The 24,754-nt window shown below is 42.6% G+C and overlaps 1 long non-coding RNA gene across 1 annotated transcript in view; it reads left to right on the top strand.

Moving 5' to 3' along the window:
* The window catches only part of LOC125643014 (uncharacterized), a 678,305-nt gene that overhangs the window by 30,674 nt on the left and 622,877 nt on the right, over positions 1-24,754 (top strand). The window contains exon 2 of the long non-coding RNA XR_012670030.1: positions 9,745-9,803. This is a non-coding gene — a long non-coding RNA (uncharacterized LOC125643014). The remainder of the gene's footprint in view (positions 1-9,744; positions 9,804-24,754) is intronic.

Genomic DNA, 24,754 nt, shown 5'->3' with positions numbered 1-24,754 from the left:
GGACCAGCCCCCTGTACTGCTCCTGGGATGATACACTCTAGCTTCTGCTTAAAATGAAAGAGAAATGCATTTGTCAATTGATCTTCACCATCAAAGCTTTTTAACCCTCCTGGGTAGCTAGAGGATTTTAACAAGGTCACCAGCTGGCAATATAATTCCCAGTTGTGAGTTACACCAGGGCTCTTAACTAGAGGGGCATAGAGGGTTTGCGCGCAGATGTCTAGTGGTGGCAAAGCTATTAATATTGTAACTGCATATCAACATTAAGCCTTTATCTCTTTCAAAAACTTTTTTGGTACTGCACAATTTCTATGATGAGACTTTTCATGAAGCTAGAGTTTAAACATTGAGTTTCTAATTCTGTGAGAATGCCATTGCAATGAATCAGATCACATTTTGTGTATCACTTAATCATCATTCAAAATCTTATTTCTGACACTTCAGTAATGGACACATTTGAATTGCCAAACTCCCCATAAAGTTGCTGCAGATATTTTACCGACCATATGTCCCTGACAAAACACTGTGATCTGTGTTTAAAAAAAAAAATTATTCTGGACTTGTACACAAAAAAATAGGGGCTCTCAAATATGTGGTGGTTTATTAATAGAGATGCTCAGGCAACTTGTTCTAAATAGATCTTGTCATGAATTTAGCTCAGTGTTTTGGTTTGCAAACTGTCTTGATTTTCTTGATCATTATCAGTAACAAATATTCATCTAATAATTTTGATAAATCTTCAGACAAGAGGTAGCTTAAAAACCGTTAACTTCAGCTGTTTGTAAATCATGTTGACAAATATTGAGTAATAAGTAGTGAATAATTCACTTCCAATAAGACTTTCTGGATGAGTAGTCATTATTGCTAAAGTTTGGGAAGCTTTTGATTTCACAATTTTTTTCATGAACACCTAGCAGAGCCATCTGAATACTTGTAAACAACAAATTGTGTGATTCCCACAGATAACAGAGGACAAAAATTGTTGCTTACCTGAGAAAATGTTATTAAATTGCTGTTTGGACTCTTTCACCAGCTCTGGTCTTGAGTTTCACCCAGGGCAATGATTTAAGTGTCTGATGTACATGGAGGGGGACTGAAGCTGGTTATGGAGTTCATTCCTACTGAAGTCCATGTCTACACTCCCTATGAGTACAGGTTCAGGCCTGTCCAGTGTTACCGTCAATGAAAGATGAGTTAGAAACACTACATCATTCTTTCTTGAATTTCGTTCTCCCTGGTCTTCTCCTGTTTTTCCTCCTCACATTCATAGCCAAAAAGGATCAGTTCAATAGAGCATGGTATCTACAAAGACAAATGTCAGCAGCTTTTAGAATGGTGAATAGATTTAAAATGAAGTGATGGTTTCAAGAATGGGAGCTTTTACATGTCGTGTGTAATAACGACAATGAGGATTTGAAATGTAGCTACAGTCACAAAACTGGGTGACTGGGCAACAAAATGGCAGATGAAAGTTTGTAGATGATACCAAGCTGGGAAGGATTGCAAGCACTTTGGAGGACAGGATTAGAAATCAAAATAATCTCTACAAACTGGAGAATAAATAGGATGAAATTCAATAAGGACCAATGCAAAGTATTACATATAGGAAGGAATAATCAACTGCACAAATACAAAATGGGAAATGTCTGCCTAGGAAGAAATATGCAGAAAAGGATCTCAGGGCTATCGTGGATCACAAACTAATATGAGTCAACCAGGTAATACTGTTGCCAAAAAAAGCAAGCATCATTCTGAGATGTATCAGTAGAAGTGTTACTAAGACACAAGAGGTAATTCTTCTGATGTACTCAGTACTGATAAGGCCCCAACTAGTGTATCGTGTCCATTTCTGGCCATAGCAGTTCGGGAAAGATGTGGACAAATTGAAGAAAGTCCAGAGGAGAGGAACAAAATGATTAAATGTCTAGAAAACATGACATATGAAGAAAGATTGAAAAAATTGGGTTTGTTTAGTCCAGAGAAGAGAAGACTGAGGGGGGGACATGATAACAGTCTTCAAGTACATAAAAGGATGTTGTAAATAGGAGGGTGATAAGTTGTTCTCATTAACTTCTGTGGACAGGACAAGAACTAATGGACTTAAATTGCGGCAAGGGAGATTTAGGATAGATGTTATGGAAAAAACTTCCTTACTGCTAGGGTGGTTAAACACAAGAAAAATTACCTAGGGAGGTTGTGGAATCTCCATCTTTGAAGGCTTTTAAAAACAGGTTAGACAAAACCTGTTTGAGATGGTCTAGATAATACTTAATACAACCTCAGTGCAAGAGGCTGGTCTAGATGAGCTATCAATGTCTCTTCTGGACTTGCGTTTCTATGATTACTTGATGTCTGCTACAGCCCACTAAAGCATACTCGGGAACAGGACAACTGGCTCCTTATGCACCTATCTATAATGTGTAGGGAAAAAAGGTTGTGTGATTGTGGGGGACTTCAATTCAAGTGATATGTGCTGGCGATCTCATGCTGCCAGTACTAAAACATCTTTGGAATTCCTGATATTATAGATGACAATTTTTTAACTCAAAAACTGTTGCATCTAACAAAGGTGAATTCCGTATTAGATCTCTTCTTGACAGAGAGGAACTTATCACAGAACTAAAAATTAATGGTAACTTAGGTACAAGTTATCATGACTTGATCACATTGACAGAAATAGTAGAATTATCAGTAATAATGCAGAAAAGTTACAAGTATTGAATAAATCTTTTCTCTATTTGGGGGAAAAACTGATAATGTCAAAACACATTTTCCATTCCCCTAATATGTCAGGAAGATGTTAAACAGTAGCTACTAACGTTAGACATTTTTAAATCAGGAGATCCAGATAATTTTCATGCAAGAGTTTTAAAAGAGCTGCCTTGGCATCTTGCTTGGACCATTAATGTTGCTTTTCAACAAGAAGTCTCAGAAAACGGGAAAATAGCTAATGTAGCAACAATATTTAAAAAGGGTAAATGGGATAACCTGGGTAATTATAGATCTATTAGTCTGACATTGATCCCAGACTAGATAATGGAGTAGCTGACACAGGACTTTATTAATAAAGAATTAAAGGAGAGTAATGTAATTAATGGCAGTCAATATGAGTTTATGGAAAATAGTCTGTCTACTTAATTTGATATATTTTTTTAACGAGATTGCAAGTTTGATTGATAAAGGTAATAGTGCTGATGTAATATACTCAGACTTCCATAGGAGTCTGATTTGGTACAGCACAATGTTTTGATAAAAAACGAGAATGTTACAAAATCAAAATGTCAAACATCAAATGGATTCTAAATTTGGTAACTCATAGGTCTCAGCATGTAATTGTAAATGGGGAATTATCATTGAATATGTGTTTCCACTGGTCTCCCTTAGGGATCGGTTCTTGGCTCTATGCTATTTAACATTTTTATTAGTGACCTGGAAGAAAACATTGTCTTCATTGATGAAGTTTGCAGATGACACAAAAAACTGGGGGAGTTGTAAATAATGAAGAGGGCAGGGTACTGATACAGGGTGATCTGGGCCTCTTGGTAAGCTGGCTACAAGCAAACAATATGCATTTTAATACAGCTAAATGTAAATGCATACATCTAGGAACAACGAATATAGGCCATCTGTACAAGTGGGAGACACTCTCCTGGGAAGCAGTGACTCTGAAAAAAGTTTTAGGAGTCATAGTTGATAGTCAGCTGCATGTGAGCTCCAAGTGAGATGCTGTGGCTAGAAGGCTAATGCAGTCCTTGGATTCGTAAGCAGGGGAATCTTGAGTAGAAGTAGAGAGGTAATGTTACCTCTGTATCTGGCATTGGTGAGATCACTGCTGGAATACTGTGTCCAGTTCTGGTGTCCACAATTCAGCTGGAGAGCATTCAGAGAAGAGCCATGAGAATGATTAAAAGATTAGAAAACATGCCTTATAGCGAGAGACACCAGGAGCTCAATCGATTTAGCTTAACCAACAGAAGGTTAAGGGGTGACTTGATTACAATCTGTAAGTACCTACATGGGGCACAAATATTTACTAATGGGCTGTTCTGTCCAGCAGAGAAAGGTATAATATGATCCAGTGGCTGGAAGTTGAAACTAGACAAATTTAGCCTGCAAATGAGTTGTAAATGTTTAACAGACAGAGTAATTAACCACTGGAACAATTTACCAAGGGTGGATTCTTGGTGGATTCATCATCACTGACGTTTTTTTTCAAAAAGATATACTGTAGGAATTATTTTGGGGAAGTTCTGTGACCTGTGTTGTACAGGAGGTCAGACTAGATGATCACAATGATCCCTTCTGGCCTTGGAAACTATGAATATTCACAGATCCAGATGCACATGTCAAGGATATCTGCAATCCAGACCTTTAAATACGCTGACATACAAGTCAATCAAGCAAGGAATAACTAAGTTTGACTACTCATATAATAGCCAGCTGTTAATTACTCTGTCTGTTAAACATTTACAACTCATTTGCAGGCTAAATTTGTCTAGTTTCAACTTCCAGCCACTGGATCATATTATACCTTTCCGCTTAAAGACTCAAAAGTACTTTGTAATTCCCCATATCTGAGTCCTGCACAGAACTGTAGACAAATCTAATCTGATTCACTTACATGGTAATATAATAGGTATGTGGTACATTTTCTGATAGTTATCTCTATGAATTAGGCTCAGACTCTTCAGTCTGATTCACAAACTGAAAGCAGAATAGACTTTATCCAATGGCAGAAAGGATGTTTTCATGAGCAGGGATGCAAATGATCACTCCTGAATTTAGCATTAAGCTAGGTGAAGATTCTCACCATGTGCGCTAATCATCACAAAATAGGATTTCAGGATGTTCTTGCTGTGGAGCCTCTGCAGGCATCTACTGTTGGGCACATATGGAGCGTAATTGTGACTTGGAAAACAAAAACAAAAATAAAAATGGTCCTTTTCCTCAGACGTAGTGCTCGATAACTTGGAGCTTTATAATCAAAGCGTTAGATGCCGGTCACGCACTTAAAAGAAACAGCAATCAGGCTCCAAAGGCAATTTTCATGCTTCCCGTATAAAAATGGCATATGCTTAAGTGACATTCTGTTCAAGCAACTTTAGGAAAATAAAACTTGGGTCTAAGAAAAACTAGATTGGCCAAGATGAATTAAATACAGTAGAAAGAACTTGGTTTATCCAGATTAGTTGCTAAAATACCTTAAGGATCTGAGCATTGGCCTGCTAAACCCAGGGTTGTGAGTTCAATCCTTGAGGGGGCCATTTGCAATCTCTGGCGAAAATTGGGGATTGGTCCTGTTTTGAGCAGGGGGTTGGACTAGATGACCTCCTGAGGTCCCTTCCAACCCTGATAGTCTATGATTCTATGAATTCTACGATTCTAATTTGCATTGCTAGTGCAACAAAAAACTTAGCAAGGCTTGAATATGCTTTTAAGACGACCTTTCACATCAGAGCAAGGCGGGGAAACCTTTCTGCAAACAGTATTTTTAAGTTTCCTCTTGACGTGTTGCTTCTGAATTTCCTTCACCTTCTGCTTAATCTTGCAGACAAGCCATAATTTATCTGGAACACCGCAGACTGAGGCCTTGGGAATGACTATGTAGACACAAATGTAGCAGTAAGAAGAAAAGGAGGACTTGTGGCACCTTAGAGACTAACAAATTTATTTGAGCATAAGCTTTCGTGAGCTACAGCTCACTTCATCGGATGCATGCAGTGGAAAATACAGTGGAGAGATTTTATATACACAGAGAACATGAAACAATGGGTGTTACCATACACACTGTAACGAGAGTGATCAGGTAAGGTGAGCTATTACCAGCAGGAGAGAAAAAAAACCTTTTGTAGTGATAATCCAGGTGGGCCATTAGTGCTGGCTGAAGTCAGAGAATTATGAGCCTGAGTCTGATTCTCCATTGCCTTGCACCTAGTGTGGTCATTTAGCCTTATCTAGAGTGAGTGAAAAGTGGAGGTAAAATGTGACCACACCAGAATGCTAGCTACTTGGCATTCACTTTGCAAAGGTATACCTGACCACACCAGATGCCAAAAAAATCCACCCACATATACAATAGGGATAAGAAAGCCGATTTTTAAACTAGTAGTTCTAGATTATGCCTAGAGCAAGAGAGTCCAAGGAGCCCCTTTGGTCATATACAGGGCCATGCACCATTCTGCTTCTAGCACTTCTAGGCAAGCAAGAAGGAGAGACAGCTTGAGCTGGAAGTCATGTGGGATTCACCAAATGGGGAAGGGCCACACTGCTTCCATCCTTCTTCATGCTCATGACACTGAGCTGGTGGAGATAGGGCTCACACTGCACCCTGTAAGTGGCAGAAGGCACGGCTGTGTGTGCTGGGCAGAATGCGCCTGACAAAAGCAGCTACCATGAAGCCCCTCCAACAAAAGAGGGCAGTAGCTTAAATCTTAGCTGAAATATTTTTGATGGCTATCTAAATTGGAAAGCACAATCATCAAAAGCATGTGTACAGCAAATGTATAGTGTTAAGTGTGCTATTTTGGTAGGACTTCATTAAAGAACACCCTGCAGTCCAGCGACAATTTCAATAATTTGAATCAATGCAAAAGGAGGGGAAAAAAAGGCAATACTGGGAATCCATTACCGCAGAGCTGGTAGCACAGCAAGGCAATCAACTGAGCCTAGAAAATTTCTATTTTCTAAGAGGAGGAGGGAGGGGAAAGGTTATTTTTAATCAGATTACCCCACTTAAAGGAGTTGTTGTTAATTTAGAAAGAGCTGGGTAAAATAGGGCAATATAAATATAATTTTAACTAGTGTAAACAAAAAACAACATGGGGTTATTCAAGGAAACAATATTTTAAGGGAGTAGGAAGAAAGTGAGAGAGTTTTAACTGGAATATTTGAAGAATTGTGTATCAGAAAAAGAGTCACTGACTTAGTTTTTTTCAAGTAAACTTCTTAGGGAGATTTTATTTCTGATCTTCAATCATAACCACATGAATAAAAGATTATCAGAATTTAGAGACATCAAGTGAAAGTACAGTATCCTAGAACTTCAGTTGCAAACGTTACTGATATTCGGAGGACTTATACAGAATCAAAAACCGTTCTGATGTGTATTCAGTACAATTCCTGCCTATCTGTTAACATATATATACTGCTTAACTAAATAATTTAGGACTAGATTGTGATTGAACTCTGAGCCTGTGTAGGGAAGTAAGAAGGAATAACAAACCAGTGTATACCCTGATCCAGGCATGCCGGATTAAGCAAGGCTCTGTGCCTATCCCCAGAGTAGGTTGGCAGGGAATTGGCTCCAATATCCCCTACTTGCTGTCTACAGCAGCTGAGCCAGTGCACAAAGAGGCAGGTATTTATTTAAAGATGGCCTAGACCAGTAGGAAATTACTAACCCATGAGAGTAAAGAGGAAGCAGTGTACTACTCCTACAGTGGTACAACTCATCCACTATTCCTTGCTCAAGACGCTGACTGAAATCGTACCATAGCCCTTATATTATTTTATTGGCACTGCCCTTCTAGGACTTTGTGTGTGTAGGCACAAATTTAGATACACCCATGCATGCTATTTTATTTAGAGGAGGCCCTTATAAGCAGTGATGAGCTGCCAAAAACTTAACAACCAGTTCCCTCCTCAACCCACGAGGGGGTCGTTGCCCACCTCCGCCCCGCGGGACTCCTGCCCCATCCAACCCCCAGCGTTCCTTGATGCCCCCCCCAGGACCCCTGCCCCATCCACCCCTCTCCCCTGTCCCCTGACTGCCCCCAGACCTGGGCAGGAGGGTCTCGTGGGCCACCGTAGTGGGTGCCCACCCCACCCCTAAGAGCCAGAGGGACCTGCCGGGGGGCGAGCTGGGGAGTCCTGGCGGTGCTTACCTGGGGCAGCTCCCAGGAAGCATCCAGCAGGTCCCTCTGGCTCCTAGGGGCAGGGGAGCGTAGCTAAGGGGGGAGCAGGGGGAGCAGCTGCTCCCCCCCACTGATCACATCAAAAGTGGCGCCTTAGGCGCCAACTCCATGGGTGCTCCGGGGCTGGAGCACCCATGGGGAAAATTTGGTGGGTGCAGAGCACCCACTGGCAGCTCCCCGCCCTGCGCCCGGCCCCAGCTCACCTCACCTCCACTCCGCCTCCTCCCCTGAATGCGCTGCCCAGCTCTGCTTCTCCACCCCTGCCCACCCCAGCTTCCTGCGATCCAGCTGTTCACGTGGGAAGCCTGGGAGGGCTGAGAAGCAGGCGGCAGCTTCCCACTCAGGCCGAGGGTGGCGGAGGTGAGCTGAGGCGGGGAGCGGTTCCTCTGTGCCCCCCCCCAGGTTACCTGCTGCACATGGGCGGCCCTCCTCGCGGCCCCCCCCCCCAGCTCACCTCCGCCTCCCTGGGCCTGAGTGCGAAGCAGCAGCCTGCTTCTTAGCCTGCCCTGGCTTCCTGCGCGAACAGCTGATTCGCGGGAAGCCTGCGGGGGGGAGGGCAGAGGCGGAGTGGAGGTGAGGTGAGCTGGGGCCGGGCGCTGGGCGGGTAGCTGCGGTGGGTACCAAATTTTCCCCTTGGGTGCTCCTAAGGCACCACTTTTGGCCGGTTAAATTTAGAAGCCCTTTTAAAACCGGTTGTCCCTCGCGGAACAACCGGTTCTAAAAGGGTTTCTAAATTTAACAACTGGTTCTAGCAAACTGGTGCAAACCAGCTCCAGCTCACCACTGCTTGTAAGCATTTCCTAGCATGTGATGGCAATCTTGTGCTCAATTCCCAGCTGAGAATAAAGGGCCATTTTGAAAATCTGGCCTCTTAAGGTTATTTTAAATGTAGTCTTGTAAAAAGCAATGATATTTAGATAGAACGTTTCATGTTCTTTAGGTTCTTGTAATGTTTGGGTTTCAGACAGGCTCGGATTTTCAAAGGTGCCTAAAGAAGTTAGGCGTCCAACTTCCACTGAATTCCAATGGATTCCTAGCCATTATGATTAAATAGACAAGTACTTGCAGAAATCAGTGACAAAATGGGAAGTTGTAATGAGGACAGGTGCCATAGAAGCTTCCTTGAACAACATACCTCAGTCCTAACTTGCAAAAACCCCTGCTGTTCTGGCCGGGGTCTCTAATCGACTAAACATGACGATGGACAGCAATTTTTAAAAATGCCAAATCAATGAGGTTCGGCCCCGAAGTGGCTTAAGTGCTTTTGAAAATGTAAGCCAGTGTTGCCAATCAGAGTGTCAGTTTTATGAGTTTTCCAGTGTAAGCAAGTGATCGCCAAATTAATTTTCACACACAGCCTAAGGAAAGCTTTAAACCAGAGTTTCCAGAGGTGAAAGATTGTTCTAGTCATGCATTCTGACACACACAGCAACTCTTTGGCGTTTTTTAGTAATAACTCCTCAGGGAATGTGGTAATTGGTTAATATGGTTATACAAAGGTCTGAGCAGTAAGCAATTTGCTGCTAGGAACAACAACACTTTCTTCTGTTTCTCAAACATGCACTACAGTTATATCATTTTCCACATTTACAATGAATCAGCTACCTCACTGTGGGCTACCAAAGGCCCTGGCAGCCTTTGGGATTTCAGAAGGTGATTTGGCTCGGAGGTTTAGCCACATGACTCCCATTGGTATTGGTGTTAAGGGTATTTGTGTGGCTAAACCACACAGGCGTTTCTGAAAATCTCATTCTGAGCATTTTCAGTGGTCTCTCTTTTTAACCTATTTCCCCCCTCTGATTCTGACATCAAAATTTCTTTCTTTCCCTAGGGAAAGAAAGACGTGGACATTGATATGAACTTCCTCTATATTGATGGGTTCAGCATAAGGTAGTCTATTTTAACAATTACCTATTCAGTTTTCTTATTGACATAGCTTTAAATAGCTAGAGAACAAACAAAAATGATCAGCTAAGATTTCATAACATTGTCTTAAGTGTCTTGTCCTCTGAGTCTGAACACAACACACAGAGACTGTAAAAATATGACAGGTTTCGGAGGAGCCACCGTGTTAGTCTGTATCCACAAAAGGAAAAGGAGGACTTGTGGCACCTTAGAGACTAACAAATTTATTTGAGCATAAGCTTTCATGAGCTACATGCATCCAATGAAGTGAGCTGTAGCTCGCGAAAGCTTTTGCTCAAATAAATTTGATAGTCTCTAAGGTGCCACAAGTCCTCCTGTTCTTTTTGTAAAAATATGGATCATCTCTCTGTTGCCCCTTTTCTTAGTTAGCAGCATTGTTGTAAATGCCATATGTTAGAGAGAATCTTCAAGTACAAAAAGGTCAGGCATAAGCAAACTACACGCAGTAACTATGAAAAGGAGTACTTTTATACATTGTACTGTGTTATACTGTGTATACATTGTAAGGAGAGTGATCACTTTAGATAAGCTATTACCAACAGGAGAGTAGGTTTGTGGGGGTGGGCAGGTGGGGAGAAAACCTGGATTTGTGCTGGAAATGGCCCAACTTGATTATCATACACATTGTAAGGAGAGTGATCACTTTAAATAAAAGAAAAGGAGTACTTGTGGCACCTTAGAGACTAACCAATTTATTTGAGCATGAGCTTTCGTGAGCTACAGCTCACTTCATCAGATGTATACCGTGGAAACTGCAGCAGACTTTATATACACACAGAGAATATGAAACAATACCTCCTCCCACCCCACTGTCCTGCTGGTAATAGCTTATCTAAAGTGATCAACAGGTGGGCCATTTCCAGCACAAAGCCAGGTTTTCTCACCCTCCACCCCCCCACACAAATTCACTCTCCTGCTGGTGCTAGCCCATCCAAAGTGACAACTCTTTACATAATCAAGTCGGGCTATTTCCTGCATAGATCCAGGTTTTCTCACATCCCCCCCACCCCCATACACACACAAACTCACTCTCCTGCTGGTAATAGCTCATCTAAACTGACCACTCTCCAAGTTTAAATCCAAGTTAAACCAGAACATCTGGGGGGGGGGGGTAGGAAAAAACAAGAGGAAACAGGCTACCTTGCATAATGACTTAGCCACTCCCAGTCTCTATTTAAGCCTAAATTAATAGTATCCAATTTGCAAATGAATTCCAATTCAGCAGTTTCTCGCTGGAGTCTGGATTTGAAGTTTTTTTGTTTTAAGATAGCGACCTTCATGTCTGTGATTGCGTGACCAGAGAGATTGAAGTGTTCTCCGACTGGTTTATGAATGTTATAATTCTTGACGTCTGATTTGTGTCCATTTATTCTTTTACGTAGAGACTGTCCAGTTTGACCAATGTAAATGGCAGAGGGGCATTGCTGGCACATGATGGCATATATCACATTGGTGGATGTGCAGGTGAACGAGCCTCTGATAGTGTGGCTGATGTTATTAGGCCCTGTGATGGTGTCTCCTGAATAGATATGTGGGCACAATTGGCAACGGGCTTTGTTGCAAGGATAAGTTCCTGGGTTAGTGGTTCTGTTGTGTGGTATGTGGTTGTTGGTGAGTATTTGCTTCAGGTTGCGGGGCTGTCTGTAGGCAAGGACTGGCCTGTCTCCCAAGACTTGTGAGAGTGTTGGGTCATCCTTTAGGATAGGTTGTAGATCCTTAATAATGCGTTGGAGGGGTTTTAGTTGGGGGCTGAAGGTGACCGCTAGTGGCGTTCTGTTATTTTCTTTGTTAGGCCTGTCCTGTAGTAGGTAACTTCTGGGAACTCTTCTGGCTCTATCAATCTGTTTCTTTACTTCTTCAGGTGGGTATTGTAGTTGTAAGAAAGCTTGACAGAGATCTTGTAGGTGTTTGTCTCTGTCTGAGGGGTTGGAGCAGATGCGGTTGTATCGCAGAGCTTGGCTGTAGACGATGGATCGTGTGGTGTGGTCAGGGTGAAAGCTGGAGGCATGCAGGTAGGAATAGCGGTCAGTAGGTTTCCGGTATAGGGTGGTGTTTATGTGACCATTGTTTATTAGCACTGTAGTGTCCAGGAAGTGGATCTCTTGTGTGGACTGGACCAGGCTGAGGTTGGTGGTGGGATGGAAATTGTTGAAATCATGGTGGAATTCCTCAAGGGCTTCTTTTCCATGGGTCCAGATGATGAAGATGTCATCAATATAGCGCAAGTAGAGTAGGGGCTTTAGGGGACGAGAGCTGAGGAAGCGTTGTTCTAAATCAGCCATAAAAATGTTGGCATACTGTGGGGCCATGCGGGTACCCATAGCAGTGCCGCTGATCTGAAGGTATACATTGTCCCCAAATGTGAAATAGTTATGGGTAAGGACAAAGTCACAAAGTTCAGCCACCAGGTTAGCCGTGACATTTTCGGGGATAGTGTTCTTGACGGCTTGTAATCCATCTTTGTGTGGAATGTTGGTGTAGAGGGCTTCTACATCCATAGTAGCCAGGATGGTGTTATCAGGAAGATCACCGATGGATTGAAGTTTCCTCAGGAAGTCAGTGGTGTCTCGAAGGTAGCTGGGAGTGCTGGTAGCGTAGGGCCTGAGGAGGGAGTCTACATAGCCAGACAATCCTGCTGTCAGGGTGCCAATGCCTGAGATGATGGGGCGCCCAGGATTTCCAGGTTTATGGATCTTGGGTAGTAGATAGAATATCCCAGGTCGGGGTTCCAGGGGTGTGTCTGTGCGGATTTGATCTTGTGCTTTTTCAGGAAGTTTCTTGAGCAAATGCTGTAGTTGCTTTTGGTAACTCTCAGTGGGATCATAGGGTAATGGCTTGTAGAAACTCGTGTTGGAGAGCTGCCGAGCAGCCTCTTGTTCATATTCCGACCTATTCATGATGACAACAGCACCTCCTTTGTCAGCCTTTTTGATTATGATGTCAGAGTTGTTTCTGAGGCTGTGGATGGCATTGCGTTCCGCATGGCTGAGGTTATGGGGCAAGTGATGCTGCTTTTCCACAATTTCAGACCGTGCACGTCGGCGGAAGCACTCTATGTAGAAGTCCAGTCTGCTGTTTCGACCTTCAGGAGGAGTCCATCTAGAATCCCTCTTTCTGTAGTGTTGGCAGGGAGACCTCTGTGGATTAGTATGTTGTTCAGAGGTATTTTGGAAATATTCCTTGAGACGGAGACGTCGAAAATAGGATTCTAGGTCACCACAGAACTGTATTATGTTCGTGGGGGTGGAGGGGCAGAAGGAGAGGCCCCGAGATAGAACAGCTGCTTCTGCTGGGCTGAGAGTATAGTTGGATAGGTTAACAATATTGCTAGGTGGGGTGAGGGAACCATTGCTGTGGCCCCTTGTAGCATGTAGTAGTTTAGAAAGTTTAGTGTCCTTTTTCTTTTGTAGAGAAGCAAAGTGTGCGTTGTAAATGGCTTGTCTAGTTTTAGTAAAATCCAGCCACGAGGAAGTTTGTGTGGAAGGTTGGTTCTTTATGAGAGTATCCATTTTTGAGAGCTCATTCTTAATCTTTCCCTGTTTGCTGTAGAGGATCTTGATCAGGTGATTCCGCAGTTTCTTTGAGAGCGTGAGGCACAAGCTGTCAGCATAGTCTGTGTGGTATGTAGATTGTAATGGATTTTTGACCTTCAGTCCTTTTGGTACGATGTCCATCTGTTTGCATTTGGAAAGGAAGATGATGTCTGTCTGTATCTGTACAAGTTTTTTCATGCAGTTGATAGATTTCCACTCCATACGGCTAAATGCAGTGCCTTGCATAATGACAGGTTTCAGAGGAACAGCCCTGTTAGTCTGACATGAAGGTCGCTATCTTAAAACAAAAAAACTTCAAATCCAGACTCCAGCGAGAAACTGCTGAATTGGAATTCATTTGCAAATTGGATACTATTAATTTAGGCTTAAATAGAGACTGGGAGTGGCTAAGTCATTATGCAAGGTAGCCTGTTTCCTCTTGTTTTTTCCTACCCCCCCCCCCCAGATGTTCTGGTTTAACTTGGATTTAAACTTGGAGAGTGGTCAGTTTAGATGAGCTATTACCGGCAGGAGAGTGAGTTTGTGTGTGTATGGGGGTGGGGGGGATGTGAGAAAACCTGGATCTATGCAGGAAATAGCCCGACTTGATTATGTAAAGAGTTGTCACTTTGGATGGGCTAGCACCAGCAGGAGAGTGAATTTGTGTGGGGGGGTGGAGGGTGAGAAAACCTGGCTTTGTGCTGGAAATGGCCCACCTGTTGATCACTTTAGATAAGCTATTACCAGCAGGACAGTGGGGTGGGAGGAGGTATTGTTTCATATTCTCTGTGTGTATATAAAGTCTGCTGCAGTTTCCACGGTATACATCTGATGAAGTGAGCTGTAGCTCACGAAAGCTCATGCTCAAATAAATTGGTTAGTCTCTAAGGTGCCACAAGTACTCCTTTTCTTTTTGCGAATACAGACTAACACGGCTGTTCCTCTGAAACCTGTCACTTTAAATAAGCTATTACCAACAGGAAAGTGGGGTGGGGGGAGAGAAAACCTTTTGTAGTGGTAAACACCCATTTTTTCATGGTTTGTGTGTATAAAAAGACCTTCTGTACTTTCCACAGTATGCATCCGATGAAGTGAGCTGTAGCTCACGAAAGCTTATGCTCAAATAAATTGGTTAGTCTCTAAGGTGCCACAAGTCCTCCTTTTCTTTTTGCGAATATAGACACGGCTGTTACTCTGAAACCCGCAGTAACTATGGTTATCATCCTTTTAATGGAAGCATTTTCAGGACATTTATCCTTGATATTTTAAACATGAGGGTCAATGAATTGTGCAGAAGGGAATACAAATGCATCTATTTATCCCAAGTTAAAAGAAAAATCGTTTGTTTTAAGTTCTGGTTTTTAAACTTTGCCTTGCCGTCCATCCCTTAAAATCATGGTCCACCCCCCCCCCCCCCCGAGAACCTGTTTACCTATGCACATTGCATTTACGAACAAACATGAAATGGCCCATCAAGAGCTATCTGGAGCAATTGTCCCCTGCACTCCTTAGGCACAACTATTGACTTCTGACTGCCTTCAAAGACTTCACTAAGGCTTTGGCTACACTTGCAAGTTATACCGCAATAAAGCCTCCCAGAGCGCTCTACCTTACTCCCCGTCCACACTGGCAAGGCACGGAGAGCGCTCAGACTCCCTGGCTGGAGTGCTCCTGGTACTCCACCTCCCCGAGAGGATTAACAGCTGTTGCGCATTGGCTGAGACGCTCCAGCTCCAGTGTAAACGGGGAGCAAGGTTATTACGCACGGATTGACCTCCGGAAGCTCCCCATAATCCTTTTACCTGAAGCGTCCTCTCTTGTTTGGTTGTGAACTCCGGACGGGGCAATGCCGTTTCAAAGCTCCGTTTCGGGGGCTGCTTATAAAAAAAACCAAACACAGCCACTGTTGGCTTTGAATGAGTGAGGGGCAGGCAGGGGGCTCCGTTTGGAGCACGACAGCTACTGTTTGCTTGAAGAGAGAGGCCGCGTGGGGGGGAGGGGAGAGGAGGAGGGTTGGGGTCCGTTTCAGCGAGCGGCTGCTCATCTCGTCTATGAGACAAAAAGAAACAGCTGCCGTTTGCTTTCAGTGAGTGAGAGAGAGGCGGGGGGGAAGGGGGGTGTGTACTTACAAGACAGCTCGCTGACACACTCTCAGCACCCCAAAACCCCCACTCTCTCCCCTCCCCCACGCTCCCTGTCACACTCCACCACACCCCACCGCTCATTTGAAAAGCACGTTGCAGCCACTTGCATGCTGGGATAGCTGCCCATAATGCACCCCTCCCAATGCCGCTGCAAGTGCCGCAAATGTGGCCACAAACAGTGCGCTGGCAGACCGCAGCGTTTTCCCTACTCAGCTGTACGGAGGCGGGTTTAACTCACAGCGCTGTACATCCGTAAGTGTAGCCAAGGCCTAAGGAACTCCTTCCTCTCTCAAAGACCTTGAACAGCAACCGATTCTTTCTGTGCTTCAGTTATGTCCAGAACCAATGCTGGGACAACAGACAAATAGCTATTTCCTCTTCCTTCCTCAGTTGGGGCATTATTCTGAGCATCGGCCGTGGCTTGCTCTAATGAAACATCCTTCTGCTAAGCCACAATAAACGCCTTCTGAGTTTCACTTAAATTCAGAATCACGCTAACTTATTAGCAGGTTTCAGAGTAGCAGCTGTGTTAGTCTGTATCCGCAAAAAGAAAAGGAGGACTTGTGGCAGCTTATGTTCAAATAAATTTGTTAGTCTCTAAGGTGCCACAAGTCCTCCTTTTCTAACATATTAGGAGGATTGTCACACAACCCTCTTCATGCAAACTGCTACTCTCCATAGTCAAAGGGCAAAAGGCACTCTCCTCCCCCCTACAGCTTTTCTCACGGGCAACAGCAGGTTGCCATTCTCAACAAACACAAGCTTAGGAGCATTTCCCTCCTTGTCACAATTTTTTACACTGGTAATGGGTAAAATGGTCAATTACCTTCATACTTTCCTTGTGCCCTGGTCATGAGATCAGCCTGATGAAACAAAGTTGTCATATCCTGACCCAGCAATGGGCAAGATAGAAGCATCAGAATGGCCTTGTCGTTGGGACCTAGTTATGACATTAACCAGATGCAACCAAGTTATAGTTTCATTACCAATTAGAAAATTGGCCAGAAGACAATCTCTAACGCCTACCACAAATTCACCACTAAAATTCCCCTACTCCAGGTGGATCTTTGCCAAAGGCACAGTTACCCCATTTGGCTAGGGCCAGAAGGGTTATGCTTTTGTCAACTAGTATGTCCTCCTCACGAACATAACACCTGTTACCAAAGTAATATCTGATGTTATATTGCACCATGCTAAACAGCTCTTACCATTAATTTTGATGCTTCCCAAGAATTCCTTATTACTAACTCCATATTCAGCATCAATAACATCTATTTGACTATCTCCTGAGATTCCAGTAATGGCATTTGCACACAAGATGGCGGTGTTCCTGCCTTACACAGTTAGCATCTGCATCTATAATAACAGCATTAATATCCAGTGTGGAATTTGTGTGTACAGGCTGTACATTCTCCTTAATATATGGACAATTTGGCCTTATGTGACCTGTCAATGCACACTGGTGACAGAAAAACCAGTTTCCCTTAGTAAGAGGTTTTACACTCTGGGCTGCCTTGCGTGTTTTTTTTTTTTAACAAAATATTAGGATTAGGTTTGCCCTTAAACCCTTCATTCCTCTTAAATTGGGGTGCATATTGCAAATTTTTCCCTTGTGGCTTGGGCCCTTCCCGGGATCTTGCTTCTAAATATTCATTCACAATTTCCATAGCTTTTGAACATGATGGAGGCTTTTTGTTGCAAATGTCAGCGTTCACCTCATCACTCACTACTTTCAGCAATTGTTCTTGCACTATTAAAACCTTTCAAAATCACCATAGACCCCCAACCCAGTGACCCACTTTTTGAAATAACCTCGCCTTTTGTGCCCATATTCTATGTGTCATATTCTTAGACATTTTGAGATTTCTAAATCTCAATCTATAAAATTCCATGGTATTTTGAATTTTGAACCTTTTTAGCATAGCATCCTTATATTTTACATAATTCATTTAATTAAATACCTCCCTGGCTTGCCCAGTATATCTGGTCAGTAGGACAGGCATCCACTGTACATCTGGAATATGGTAAACTTATATTGAACAGGTATTCAAAGGTAGACAGAAATTCCTCTATATCTTATCTTTGTAAATCGGACAGATCCTCTCCTAATTTTTGCTATCGAGATGAGATGGATTTCCAGGTTGTGACAGATCCTTCTGCTCTCCCAGGATTTGGAGCTGGAGCATGGCAGCTTCTAGCTGTTTTTGATGAGCCCGTTCTTCAGTAGCAAGCTGTTCCTCTGCCTTTGAGCAGATTTTTCAGTTCCTGATCTGGGGCCCTTTTCTTAAAGGACAACCCCCTTTGTGAGCACAACTCCTCAAGGGTTTTTCTGTCAAGATCTTCATATGATAGTGGCTCCCTTCTTGTAATTAATCTTTAACCTTTAAACTCCCAATATCAAAATTAACTTTTGACATGCATGTGGTTCTGATCCAAAACCCAGTTGACCTGTGTTAATGTGTATCCTACCATTACTACGCCAATGTGACTGTGGTCGTTGGAGGGGCTATACTGAGGACGCTCACGGCAAACTGCAAAGAAGAGGGCAGACATTCCCCCAAACTGGTGGTTTATTCTATAACTAGATTTCACCAAGCCAGTAACCAAACAGCTTCTGTAATACCTTACTGGTTACCAAGAAGCCAAAATACAGTTCCCTTTAAGCAATCCAGCCTGTGGATCCCATCCACACAGCCAACTCTAATGTAATAAAAACCTTATTTACCACATATAAAGTTCTGCCAATCCCGAGATCGGACACATTACCCACCAGGTCAATTAACATTTCAGATCTTACCCAAATACACGCATTCAGCCAATCGTTATTAACTAAATGGTAAGATTTATTAAATAAAAAGAAATGAGAGTTGCTATGGTCAAATATCATTACACATACAGAAATGAATAGAGTTCTGAGATCAGTTTCATAGCAGAGATGGTGAGGTTGCTGATTTGTAAAAATCCTTCTACAGTCCATTTAAAAGGTTACAGGTCAATAGGCAGTCCATGACCGGTAACTAGTTGCATTCATTGGCATCAGGCAATTAACCATCAAACAGTTCACTACAAATTTCAGAGAAATGAAGACAATAATGTTATTTCACCACAAGTCCCATCTAACTGATATCCCCTTTTGACCTTTGAATCAGTAGAATACAGTAATGAAACATTATAACAGGAACAAAAGTTTAGCACCTACAACCTAATTGAATCACATTGTTAAACTAATAAGATGTAGGTAAACCTAGACAAATAAATTAATATCTACTTCTTCCTTCTCTAACAATGGAGGCCTACATTTCAAGGACTCTAGTTTATTTACCATGCCTTTGCTAACTATCTATAAGGAATGGCCCCGTTTACCATTTCAATACTCTTCTAATATGTCCTTAAGGGTTGTTTTCAGATCACGCAGCCTGCTTGTTGCTTAACCCAGGCTGGCTCAGCATCACAGCTGTTTGCTGCAGACAGTTTTCTCCTGCTGAATCACATCCAGAGTCACAAGCTGCAACATTCATGCTGAAAGTACAAGAATCAGGAGAGAAGGGGAAATTCACACAGGCATCTCAACAGAGAAACCTTTGAGAAACACTTGCAAAAATTGCTTATGGCCATTTTAGTTTGCGTTCTTTATTTTATTAGCCACAGGAAGCCAGTGCACATTTTGATCCATATTTTGCTCAGGGAGAAGTAATTAAATTTCTGATTTCTCCTCCGCACCTTTCCTTAGGCTTTAGAAACCCACAGAAGTATATAGGTTTAGAAAAAGGCCAGTTGAAGCAGCACTGGGACCTTACAAGCTCTCCCATCCTACAGAAGTGGAGGGATTTGTTTTGTTTTGTTTTTTCCCAGGAACTCATTCTTAATCAATGAGTTTCTTCACCTTGCAGGGATGTGTGCAAGAAGCTATCTCTGTTGCACCAGGACAGGTGGAATTCTAAATTTCAGGAGCTGCGCTATGTCTCATTGCCATGGAATTTCCTCCATTTGTAAAAGGAGTAACAAATTATAATCCGAGTAATACTTTACATTTAAGTAGCACCTTCTAGATGAGCAATTTACAACTATGAATGAATTATTGAATATCTTACAATGTCTCTCTGAGGGTGTGTAAGTAGTAGAGCATAAGAATGGCCATACCGGGTCAGACCAATGATTTGTGTAGCTCAGTATCCTGTTCTTCAAGAGTGGCCAATGCCAGATGGTTGAAAGGGAATAAACAGAAGAGGGCAATCATCACGATGCACCCCCCGTTGTCCAATCCCAGCATCTGGCAGTCAGAGTCTAGAAACACCAAGAGCATGGGGTTGCATCCCTGACCATGTTGGCTAATAACTATTGATGGACCATTAACTTAACTATTTTTTTTAAATTCAGTTATATTTTTGGCCTTCACAGGATCACCTGCCAATAATTTCCATAGGTTGACTGTGCATTGTGTGAAGGAATAAGTTCCCCTTGTGTGTTTTAAACCTGCTGCCTATTAATTTCATTGGGTGATCCCTGGTTCTTGTGTTATGTGAAGGGGTAAATGACACATCCCTATTCACTGTCTCCACCCCATTCATGATTTTATAGACCTCTATCATATCCTCCCCCACACAGCTATCTCTTTTCTAAAATGAACAGTCCCAATCTTTGTAGTCTCTCCTCATATGGAAGCTATTCCATGCCCTTCATCATTCAGTTGCCCTTCTGTGTACCTTTTTCTATCTCTAATATATCTTTCTTCAGAAGGAGTGACCAGAAATGGATGAAGTATTCAAGGTGTGGATGTACCAAGGACAGTGACATAATATTTTCTGTTTTATTTTCTATCCCCTTCTGAATGGTGCCTAACATTCTGTTAGGTTTTTTGACGGCTACTGCACATTGAGTGGATGTTTTCGGAGAACTCTCCACAATGACTCCAAGGTCTCTTTCTTGAGTGGCCACCACTAATTTAGACGCCATTATTTTGTATGGATAGTTGAGATTATGTTTTCCAACATGAATGACTTTGCATTTATCAACATTGAATTTCAGCTACCATTTTGTTGCCCTGTCGCCTAGTTTTGTGAGATCCCTTTGTAACTCTTCTCAGTCTGCTTTGGACTTCACTCTCTTGAGTAATTTTGTATCCTCTGCAAACTTTTCCACCTCACTGTTTACCCCTTTTTCCAGTACTCTTCACTTAAAGCAGAGTAACACCGGTTCCCCCTGTTATCTTAATGGGTGTATATGAAGGAGAAGGAGCACCAATGACATCGTATATTGTATTATGGGATTTGCTGTGAGTATCATGCTCTGTTGCTACTATTGAATAGCAGAATAGCGTTCTTTGTGGGTTTTTTTTGTTTTTGTTTTTGTTTTTTGTTTGTTTGTTGTTTTGTTTTTTTTTCTTAAAAGGAGGATGGGAGAGATAGGTTAAGATGAAAGGCAACAGCCCCTGTTTTCTAGAGCTGTTAAACATTTTTCATGGGGAAAAAAAATCGTGTTGGAATTTCAGTAAGTTATTGTAAGGGCTTGTTTGCACCATTAAAACCAATGCTACTGACTTCAATCAGCGTGTGGCCCTGGAGGCTTAGGCCAACTCTAGGCCTGTGTATCAACTGAGAGTCTGTCAGGTGAAACATTACTGAAATTAAGTTACTAAAACTGTAGTCCAAAATATGTAGTGTTTGGACGTTACTGAATGCCAGTGAACACAAGACTGTAATACTCATATGCTAATCTCTGTATTTCTCCTGTTAAAAGTAATATTTGTGTGTTGCATGGCTAGGACAGACCTCATGAAAGGAGGAGCCAATAATCATTGCTGAGTTTTGCCCATAGAACTGGCTCTTCCTTAGGGGAGAGAGTGGTCAATTGATACCCATTAAAAATGAACATTTCCAGAGGAAACTCCTTGATTCTTAATACAATAGGTAGAAACCAGTGTGTGGGCTAATGGCAAAGGGGAAACTCCCACCCAGGGATGAGTCAGCAGAGGATGACTTCACCCGAAGAATTACCACAGGAACTCCCCCAGCCCCGAATCACCTTTTGCATCTGTGAGCCCTGGGGTCAGAGCAGTCACATGGCAGGGTTTTCAGATGATAAGTTGCCTAGTGGAAGGAAACAGGGTTCTTTTTACCAGACTGGATCCTCAGAGGCAAGGACTTTGTCTGCCAGGTAAAGGACCCTTAGCTGCTACAGTGGGGATAAACCTCAGAAGTTGAACCTATGAGCTTTTGTTGCACACATTTTTTTAAGATAGTTACCTTACTTTGTCTTAATCTTTTGCTTCATTTTCATTTACTTAGTAAAGCCTAAATCATTTTATTACAGGATGGTACTGAACATTGCTTTATTGGATAAAAGAGGGAGATCTGAGGAGCAACTGACCTGTGATGCGTGTCTGTCCTCTAGGAAAAAAGGAATTTGAATTTTCTGTGATATTATGGTGAAAGGGCCTAATAGCACAGAGGTCTGCTTATGTGGTGTCAAGAAGGATTGGGTCTTTCAAGGGGACTGTTTAAATTCTATATTAAGGCTGGCAAAAGCCTAGGGAGTTAATTAGCAGTGTAGTTATCTGGTGTGTCTAAAGTGTTAGTCACAGCTGGCACTGAGTTAACTTCCCTATTTGGGGGCAGTTGGCTGTGAAGTGGAACCCACAGTCTTGATACTGAGGAGCATGACTCAGGGTTTGCTCTTGCAGTGTGCTAGACCACCTCAGCACATGCTTAAATTTAATGACATGAGAAGTCACACAGAAGTCAACAAGACGACTGCATGCTCAAAGTTAAGCATGCGTTTAGATGTTTTGCGGGATTGAGACCGGAATGTTTAGCACATTGCAAGATCAAACCCTACACAGCCAGAACTTTTCCTGAAAAAATTTAGCCTATTATTTGTTCTATCCTTTGATAGGCTCAGATGTGTAGTGAGAGATCCAACCATGCAGTCTTTCATGTGGCTTACTGAATGGTAAATACTCCATTATTCCTCCCTGTTAGAGTTATTATATATGTATTTATTTCCTGCATAGTGAATACAAATAGACTACTCTCCTATAAAGCTGTGGAAATGAATGGAGTTCACACTGGCACTTCAGAAGTGAGTTATTTCTATCAGAAGAGAAAATGAACAGATAGCAGGTGTGGGACGAATACATGGTCTTAATTCACAAATGCATGATTCCTGCAGATGGGGTTTTCACAGCAAATGGTGCATAGTTTAGTCTTGATTTCGATTACAGTACCCATACGATATGTGCTCACTCCCTGGGACCAGATTCTCAAAGGTATTTATGTGGCTAAAGATGCAGACAGGAGCCTCATGGGACTTTTCAAAAGTGTCTGATGCTACGGCTACACTACATATTGATGGCAGTGGTGTGTAATGTGCGTGTAGCTGCTGTGAAAAGCGTCAGAGAAAGGCTGCGGCAGCAGGGAGGCCGTGGGAAAAGTCTCTAGCAGCTCCATGCTGCCAAAGCCTTTCCCCACCACCAGAGCCTTTCACTGGAGCAGGGGAAAGGGATCTGGCAGTGGGTACATACTCTGCACATCACTGAAAGAAGCCTGCGGTGTAGATGAACCTTAAGCAGATGTGGTGCTTGATTCCCATTGACCTCAATGGGAGCTGAGTGCTTAACCTGCTTTGATGTTTCTGAAAAACTCCACTAGGTGCCCATCTACCTCTTTAGATATCTAAATACCTTTAAAAATATGGCCCATGGTTCTTAGCCTGGCAAATTCTATCCCATCTTTAAAATCAATGTGGACCAAGTCCTGAAGCCCTTATTCAGTCTTCGAAAGCTTTGAGACTTTGCCTGAAAGAGGACTGAAGAAAAAGTAAACCCTGCCCTTGGGATAGGACTCTGTATCTCCTCCCCAAACAGGCTTGTAGAATCCAGTCTTATGGTTGTTCTGCATGTGGAACTTCCACTAGAGGCAATGAGAGATTTGAGCTCAGCATGGGCCAGATTCTGAGGTCCTCTCACAATTCTCAGCCTTTGCTCAGCAAAAAGCCCACTGAGTGAGTGAAATTTCAGTATGAACTTTGAGTCTGGCCCAAGAATCCTTGTTTTTTTCTGCTTGTCCATGTATGCCAAGGGTCCAGGTGGGTGGGGAAACCTTCCTGCTCTGTTTGGCATGGACTCTAGTTGTTATCTCTGCTACACTGATGTAAGCCCAGTGGAAACCTGATGGAGGCAAAGGAATGTTTTTCTCTCTCACTCACACACACACACAGTATCAGTGGAGAATTTAGACTGAAAGTTAAATAAAAAAAGAGAGTTTTGAATTCTGTCTATCTAAGATACATACACGGTCCCCATTAATGTAGTGTCTGAGCAGCTCACAAGTTTGAATGTAGTTATCCTCACAACACCCGTATGAGATAAGGAAATGGTCTTTTTTATCCCCACTGTACTGAGGCTAAGTGACTTGTCCAAGGTTACACAGGACATGTGTGCCAGAGCAGGGAATTGAACCCGTATCCTTTAAGCTAGCTCCCTAATCACTGTACCATCCATCCTTTCATTGGATTCTGTCCTTTATCTCTTACTGTTGCATAGCCCAGGTTCACCTCCTCTTAAAGTTTTGTCTCTCTCCATTATGAACTTCTCACTTTTGATTGACAGCTGCATTGTTTCAGTGGACTGTAGGTGCACTGGGAAGCTATGGCTGTGGAGGAAGAAGTGACTCTCTCAGGTGTCCAGGACCAGTCCAGTGCAGAAGGGTTGAGTAGCAGGACAGACGTTGGAACTGGACTCCGTATTTCATGTGGAGCCAATGCACAGAATAGAGCACTGAATCGGTTTGTCATCGGTGACTTGGGTTGGGAAGCAGATGGGCTAGTGAGCTTTCTTCCACTTAAATGACACACCCAATAAAAGCTTCCATACCTATATACAATAAGCTGTAATAATTAAGCTTAGAGGTTGTGAATGTATGTGAATGGACCACATTAGTAAAATAATGGAATCAGCGATATCTGTGCAGGGTATCCAAGAGCACGAAATCGTGGATACTCTGTGAAATAATGCAATTGAGATTCTACAGCGCTTCACAATTATACATTTGAGAATTGACATCAGATCTTACAAAAGGCTAATGTGACAATCAGGAGGAACACATCAGTTAAAGGATTTACTGTATATCAAAATGACAGTGTAACATTTTGCAGTTACAGAAATTTGATAACCTCACTGGTGGTGATGGGGGAATGGAACAAGATGAGAATCCATTTGTCAAATAGCACTAGCATGAATTTA

Source organism: Caretta caretta, chromosome 9, assembly GCF_965140235.1.
Source record: "Caretta caretta isolate rCarCar2 chromosome 9, rCarCar1.hap1, whole genome shotgun sequence".
Lineage (NCBI taxonomy): Eukaryota > Metazoa > Chordata > Testudines > Cheloniidae > Caretta > Caretta caretta.
Note: the sequence above shows the minus strand (reverse complement) of the source record. Positions and strands in the feature narration are given on the sequence as shown.